Source organism: Mirounga angustirostris, unplaced genomic scaffold (genome assembly GCF_029215605.1).
Source record: "Mirounga angustirostris isolate CCGP_5_RB_7025 unplaced genomic scaffold, mMirAng1.0.hap1 SCAF_6, whole genome shotgun sequence".
NCBI classification, from domain to species: Eukaryota; Metazoa; Chordata; class Mammalia; order Carnivora; family Phocidae; genus Mirounga; species Mirounga angustirostris.
The window spans coordinates 121,426,039-121,432,038 of record NW_026991714.1 but is presented as its reverse complement, the minus strand read 5'-3'; positions in this window follow the sequence as shown (position 1 = coordinate 121,432,038).

The following is a 6,000-nucleotide window of genomic DNA, read 5'->3' as shown; positions in this document are numbered from 1 at the left end:
CTGAATAACATTCCCTTATATGTATATACCACATTTTCTTCATCCATTTGCTAGCTGATGGGACACTTGGGTTGCTTCCACCTTAACTTTTTTTTTTTTAAAGATTTTATTTATTTATTTGAGAGAGAGAATGAGATAGAGAGAGCATGAGAGTGGGGAGGGTCAGGGGGAGAAGCAGACTCCCTGCTGAGCAGGGAGCCCGATGTGGGACTTGATCCCAGGACTCCAGGATCATGACCTGAGCCGAAGGCAGTCGCTTAACCAACTGAGCCACCCAGGCGCCCCCACCTTAACTTTTTTATTTGCAATTTATTTTATTTACAAACTTTAGTACATTCATCCGTCCATTTATTTATTCATTCATTCAACAAATATTTGTAGCTCTTATTGTAAGCTCAGGAGTTTACAGTGGCAACAAGATAAACAAGGTTCTTGCTCTTACACAACTTTTATACTGGTGGGAAAAAGAGATGATAGACAAACAAATGTATAAGTAACAAAAAAAGTCAGTCAGTATGATAAGTGATATGCATAGAATTAAGATAGGGGGCTGTAACAGAAGGGAGCTGGAGGCTACTTTAAACAAGGTGATCAGGAAAGACATTTCTGAGAAGATAACACTGAATGTAGAACAGGAGCCAATGTCTAAAGAGTATTCAAGGCAGAGTACAGTAAGTACACAGACCTTAAAGAAAAAGTAAGCTTGTGAGCTCAAGAAAAAAACAAAGTCCTGCGCTTGGGTCCCAGTGAATGAGAGGAAGAATGGTAAGGAATGAAGTAGAAATAGTAGGCAGTACTTTTTAAGACAGATAGCAAGTTTTGATTTTTTTCATAGTAGGATGGAGTAGTAGACATGTAGGTGTCCCACCCTTATCTTCTCAGCATTCACATCTAAACACAAAAGATTGCTTACTGTGGCTGTCTGCCTGAAGACTGCCTTCAGGGCAGGCCAAAAGTTATGGGGCTCATTGTCCCTGGGACCCTCTCTCTGGCAGGGCATTGGTGGATAAGTGCCACCACCATTTCAGGATAAATACAGGGAGTTGGTGGATAAACACCATATCATGTACCTTGGTTGGGGTAACTGAGGCATGGCCTCACTGTCTCTCAGTGTTCCTCAGCAGATTTGAGCTTCAGCCATAGCTCATTATTTAATAACACACCCTTCATTGGCTTCTATGCTTCAATCTCCACTCCCTTACAGGTGTTTTCTGGGATTATCTCCCCCAAAAAAACCTAAAATCACTAAAAATCACACTAAAAATTCTTACAATCTGCTTCTGAGAGAACTCAAACCAAGATAGGAAGCCATTATAGGAAGTCCAATTTTTAAAGAATCACTCAGGAACTTCTGGCTTCCAGTAAGGTTGGAGTAGCTTATATTGGACTATCCTTCTTATCAATAATTATGAACCAGAGGCAAAACAAAAATAACAGTTCAGAGGCACTAGAGAGCAACCAAACCAAAGCCAGCAGAAACTGGAAGGGACAGACTCTAAAAGATAGTAACTTAAGTGGATGAAATCTACTTTTATATAGATTTTCACCTCAGGGCACTCCTCAGTCTGCATGGTACAGGGTAGATGGAGCTCAAGCAGAAAGTATCAGTTTTGTCAGGCTGAAGAGTCAAAATTTGGAATTCAGGGCTGTCATAGCAGCTGCAAATTGAAAGGAACTCAAATTTTCCCTATAAATTCTCCTCAACTCTTTGACCAACCCCCAAGCTGTGCATTCCTGGGAAAGTCTACAGGAACCCAGTGGAAGGAAAATTGGAGGACTGAAAAAACTAAGCAGCTATCCAGTGGGGGGATCCAGAGTTTGGAATTCAAGTCGCAACAAGTTACAGGGAGTTGGTAAACACCTTGAGCCTTCCATTGAAACCCAAAAGAGCCACACCTTAGGGTAAGGATCACATCCCAATACTAAAGGTTATGCTCTAAAACTAAGGGCAAAATCCAAATAAATCCACTCTAACAAAGCATAAACCAAGCCCTCACAGGATCAAGGTGTTCTGGCAACTAGAACCAAATTCAATACTCTTTGTAAGACAAAAACACACCCAGAATCTCTGTGATGTATTTCTTGCTTTTTGTATTTTGTCAAACAAAAAATTACTAGATAGGTGAAAAAAGCAGGAAAATGTGATTAAGACATGGAAAGAAAGAAAAGCAGTCAATAGAAACAAATCCAGAGATGACCAAATGTTGGAATTAGCAGACAATTTAAAAATAACTCTGACAAATATGAACAGATAATAAAAATAAAGCTGATAAAATGGAATCTATTGGAAAAGATTAATATAATGCATGAAGAAATGGGGAATTTCAGGAAAGATATGGAAACTCTAAAAAAAAAAATCAAAAGGAATTCCTAGAACTGAAAAATACAATACTTGAAATAAAAAATTCATTGAGTATTAAAAGGAAATTTGGCAATATAGGAAAAAGGATTTATGAGCTTGATGACAGGTTAATAGAAATTACACAAACAGAGTAACAGAGAGAAAAAAGATTGGAAAAAAAATAGAGCCTTAATGACCCCTGGTAAAGTATAAACTGGCCTAATATGTAACTGAAATCTCGAAAAGTGAGAAAAGAGGACTAGGTAGAAAAATACTTGAAGAAATGCTGGCCAAAATTTTTCCTTATTTGATCAAGTCACAGATCTAAGACACTAAGGAAACCCCAGACAGAATAAAGTCAAAGAAAGCCACATCTAGGCACATCAAAGTAAAACTTCTAAAAACCAAAGACAATGATAATATCTGAAAAGCAGTCAGAGAAAAAATGTATTACATGTAAGGAGACATCCAAACAAATGGTAGCAGATTGCTCATAGGAAACAGTGGATTTCAGAAGACAGTGACATATAATTTTCAAATGTTGGAGAGGAAAAAAACACCTGTCAATCTAAAGTTCTATATCTAGAGAAACTACCCCTTAAAAATTATGGTAACATCAAAACATTTTCAGATAAAGGAAAGCTGAGAGAACTCATCACCAGCAAACTGCACTATAAGAAATGCTAAAGGAATTCTTTGAGAGGTGGGAAATTATATGAAATATATGACAGAATGAAAAGCACTGGAAATGATAAATATATGGGTAAAGAGAAAAGACTATTTTTCTTCCTTTTCTTAAGTGCCTTAAAAGATAATTGACTATTTAAAGCAAAAATAACAAGAATTCAGGGCGCCTGGGTGGCTCAGTCGTTAAGCATCTGCCTTCGGCTCAGGTCATGATCCCAGGGTCCTGGGATCAAGCCCCGCATCAGGCTCCCTGCTCAGTGAGGAGCCTGCTTCTCCCTCTTCCACTCCCCCTGCTTGTGTTCCCTCTCTCGCTTTGTCTCTCTCTGTCAAATAAATAAATAAAATCTTTAAAAAATAAAAATAAAATAACAAGAACTTATTGTATAGTTTACAACTTAGGTAAAAAAAAAAGTAGAAAAATAATTGCATGAGGATGGGAGAAGGTAAATGAAATCAAGTCGTGTTTCAAGTTTCTTATATGCAAAGTGGTAGAATATTAACTTAAGGAAGATTGTGATTAAGATAAAGATAGATGCATATTATAGTCCCTAGAACAACCATTAAAAGAATAAAACAAAAAGATATAGTTAAAAATTCAATATAAGAAACAGAATACTAAAAAAAATTTTTAGTTAACCCAAAGGAAGGCAGAAAATTAGAAACCAAGAAACAAAAAACAGAGGGGACAAATAGAAAATAGCAAGATTATAGATTTTAACACATCATATCAATAATTACATTAACTATAAATGGACTAAACACTCCAATTAAAAGTCAGAGATTGTCCAACCCAACTTTGTGCTGTTTACAAGAGACACACACTAAATATAAAGGCACAGACAGGTTGAAAGAAGGATGGAAAAAAGATACAAACACTGACCATGTTGACACCAGATAAAGTATACTTCAAGACAAAAAGAATTACCAGAGATAAAGAGAGACATTTCACAATCATTAATGAAGAGAATATAACCATCCTAACTGTATATGCACCTAATAATGGGGCTTCAAAATACACAAAGCAAAAATTGACAGAATTAAAGGGAGAAATAGATAAATCCACAATTATGGTTAGAGACCAACACTCATCTCTCTGTGACTGATAGCACAAGAAGACAAAAATGTAAGTAAATGTATAGATTTCAACAACATTATTAAACAACTTGGTCTAATTCGCATTTATGGAGCACTGAACAACTGCAGAAAACACATTCTTTTCAAGTGCACATGGACCATTCACCACCGTAGACCAAATGCTATGACCCAAACCTGAAATCCAGTATTAGACATTCTTACTCCTAAAAGTCTCCTGCCACCCTGCTCTACTGCTTCTCCCAGTTGCTTTGCAGTTGCCACCCCCTCTCTTCTTTATTCTTTTCTCTCCTTTTCTGTTCCTTTATAATGCTAATCAAGTTGATTCTCATGTTTATTCCCTTAATTTTGCTAACTCATGCTCTCAGAATCTTACTTTCTGCCTGGATAGGCTCAAAGACCATTTCCTACCTGAGGGAAATTTTTGTTCCCTGCTGTTATTTGACTTTTCTCCCAACTCTCAATTAAGCTGAATTTTATAGCAGCTTGTTCCATGTCAAGAGTTCTGGCCATAAGCTAGCTCTTTGGAGAACTTCATGATGATCTGAGGTCCTCTTTCTCTCTCTCCCCACCCGTGGGTATACACCATGGCTGAGATGGGGAGACACACTTAGTAGACACACCAGAGTACATTAAGCTCATAATCTGCTTTCCTGCACTGCTGCTTTGAAATTGCCTTATTTCAGGCAGGGGTGAGTTTCCCAGTGGCGGTCATCCATGCTGTGATGATGTGCTTCCCCAGAAGAGGGAAGTGGCTGATTCCCAGGAACCAGCAGTAGCAGACAGCCTTGGCTCCTAGAACAGACAGCATGGCTCCTCATAGGCGGAGTGGGAAGCAGAGAGGCCAAGCCACAAACAGGAGCAGTCTCAGCAGACACTGGGCGCTCACAAAACCAAAGGCCAGGCCTCCCACAGCCACACGATGCAGAGGCCTCCTCAGTGAGGTCAGCCCAAGTGGGGAGCAGAGCCACTAGCAGAATCTTCTACAGACAAGATGTAGCATGAGAACCATGCCCACACACTCTAGGAAATTCAGACTGGCAAAGGAATAGCTTTTCCTAAGTGAACGACATGCCAATCCTTTAAAGACAAGAGACTTCTATACATCTTCCCTTGAGAAAATTAAAAATTTTTAATATAGGCTAAGAATAATAGCAATTCCTGTATTATTTCTAGGTATTTTACTAAATGTTTATACATACACTAATTATTTATACATATACTACTTCTAAACCTCACAATAATCCTATGTCATCATATGAGGCATCATTATCCTCATTTTAGGAGACTGATGTATGGAGAGATTAAGAAACTCTTCCAAAGAATACAGCTGGGACATGGTGGAGAAAGAGTTAAAAATGAAGATGATTTGTTCTAAAGCCCACACCACACTGCTTTTTAAGGAATCCCCTTAGAAGCAACAAAGATTCATTTAACGCCCATATCTGTAATCCTAAAAGAAACTAACTGCTTCTGGCCACTTGCAGAACCTCCCAACTTCACAGATACTCTTGCCTTTGTTCTCACCCTTCCAATTCTTTGTTGTCTCATGGCCAAGTGGCTTCTGGATCCAACCTTGCCCTTCTGGTCCTCGGCTTGTCCAGTTTAATACTTCCCCTGAAAAACATGAGATCTATTTTTCTAGGCTCAAACTTCTGACACCCTGCTAAGGTCTTCCTTTTCACTTCTGGTTTCTGGTCAGAAGACCATGCCTAGGACTGTGACAATTGACGGTCATCATGCCCAGTGAAAAATTTAGCCCCTCCCACTTCTGGAACACACAAAGGAAATGATCTCACAAAGGCCACCCATTAGAAGGCCAATACTGCTAGAGTTACCTTTCTTTTTCTTAAATAGATTTTATTCTCTAGAGCAGTTTT